Source organism: Pseudorca crassidens, chromosome 2 (assembly GCF_039906515.1).
Source record: "Pseudorca crassidens isolate mPseCra1 chromosome 2, mPseCra1.hap1, whole genome shotgun sequence".
In the NCBI taxonomy this organism is placed as follows: domain Eukaryota; kingdom Metazoa; phylum Chordata; class Mammalia; order Artiodactyla; family Delphinidae; genus Pseudorca; species Pseudorca crassidens.
In genome coordinates this window covers 20868469-20870734 of record NC_090297.1, presented here as the reverse complement: position 1 = coordinate 20870734, position 2266 = coordinate 20868469, and positions in this window count along the sequence as shown.

The following is a 2266-nucleotide window of genomic DNA, read 5'->3' as shown; positions in this document are numbered from 1 at the left end:
AACGCTAGAAACAAAATACACTGAAGTACCAATTTACAGAGTATATCTTAAGGTAGTAGGAGTCTAAGTGGGGTTTTTTTTCTTTTGATTTTCCTAGTATCTTCAGGTTACCAATGGTGAATGTGTATTATTTTTCTATGACAGACAGAATAGCCTAGTATCTTTGGAATCAGACTGCCTGGGTTCAGTTCTCACAAGCTGCTGTGGCTTTGTCTAAGTGACAACCTCTGTGAGCCTTAGTTCTCCTAAGTATAAAACGGGGCTTGTTGTGAGGAAAGCACTTAGTAGAGTGGATGGTAACTATTAACATTGTGTGAAAAAAAATCCACATAATAATGTTTATTATTATAAACATACACACTCAAAGCACTAATATGGAGCTGGTTTCTATGAAATAAGGACCTCAAACCAGGCCTCAGCCGAAGGCCAGACCCTGCCCAGCTGCAGAGAAGACGAATGAATGGTCAGATGCACTCGCTCAGCACTGCCTCCTCACTCTCCAGCCCAGACATTCCTCTGGCCTGCGCAGGCGCTGGGCCCTCAAGGACCTTCCTTCGTATTAGTCATCCAGCTCAGGCTTTCCCAAGTCCTGGGGGAAAGCAGGAGATCCCAGAACACTAGAAACCTGGAGGGCAGGGCCTGATAGGCCTAGGAATTTTGGAGATGCTTCTGTCGCAAGGGAGGAAGCATGCTCTTCCTACCACTCAAGCCAGGAGACCTGATGGTTCACACCACAAGCTCTATGCCCTCAGCACAGTGATGAGCAGGCCAGGCTACCTAACACCTCCTGCCCGCTCTGGCCTGTTGGTCCTGACTCAGTTCCTCTCTCAGGCACCTCCCTTTGCCTCCAGGCCTCCCTTTCCCAAGTCCAGGAGCCCAGGCAGGCAGGAGGCAGCAGGCCCTGGCAGGGCACGGAGTTCCACTGTCAGCCACCTGAGTCAGCAGGACAGAAGCGGGGGCTGCAGCCCAAAGGGGCTTTCCTCATCCTGCCTGCTACCTCCCCACCCTCCCATATAGCATCCATCCTACCAGCAGGATCAAAGCCTCTGGTCTCACAGACAACCAATCCGTCTTAGCCAGTAATAACAGCCTTTGAAGGGTTGTGGCATAGAGAAGATAGCTACCTCCATTGAGAAAAAGGCTGGGGCTCTGATTGTAGCAGGAGGGATTCTGGTTAGATTTCAGAAAGAACTTCCTAGGAAATTTTTTCAGTCTTGGAATGATCAAATTAAACAGGTGACTGGAGAAACTGGCACCTTCTCCCTTGGTTAGCTGTGAACAAGGGTTCAGTTATTCAGCTAAGAGCTCACGGTACTAGTTGGTTGCCTTTGGGAGAGAGATTACTTTTAAGTGACTCAGCTGAGTCTTTTCTTCCTCAAGGTGCTGCTGTTTAGCGTACCCTACGTCTCCTAGGCCATTCCAGTCGAGGACACAGTGTGGAATTACTGGAAAGAGAATGGAATAAGGTCCGGGTGTGGAACTGCATCCCAGCTCTATTATAAGGCTTTGAGCAGGTCCCTTCCTGCCTTTTGGCCTCAGTTTCCCCATCAGTACAAGGAGGCCAACACAGATCATCACTAAGCCCCCTGTTGGCTCTGAATGACAGTCTCTAATTTTAGGGTTTCTCCCTGAGATCCCCTCCTCCCACAGCAGCCAAATTCATTCCTTGGGTGGTGCAGAAGGGTCAGAGGTTGGGGCAGAGATCAGGTTCAAATCCTGGATTTATCAGCTGGGAGACCCTGGGAAATTTCCGTGCCTTTCTTGAGCCTCTGTTCCCTCACCTGTAAAAAGGCTGTCATTGCCTTCTTCATAGGTTTAGGGAAGAGAATGGGCAAGCCCTTGCTAAATGGCCACCGTAATTATTTTTTAGCTCTTAGAACACTGTGTGTGTATCTCGATGTGGGGCAGCAGCTGGGGAAAGGAAAGGTTCCATTGTTACCCTGGGCTGGGCTCAGTTCAGGGGTGTGACAGTCCCTGACTGGAGTTAAACCCTCTGTCCCAGCCTAGGCTGGGACCTTTCCGAGTTCAGAGGTCAGCTAAGGTCTCTGGAACTGAGACCAGGAGTTCCAGAGGGGCAGGGTGACAATGACACTAGCCACTCTGCCTGTGTCACTTCTGGCTCCGCTGTGCCTCTTTTTTAAATCTCCAGGACAGCACTGACCAGCTGACAAGGCTGGCGATGAGGGTGAGCCAGGTGTTCTGCAGGTCCATCACAGGCCCCAGCCCTGGACCCCAAAGCAGAGGTGGTACCAGACAGCCAACGGTA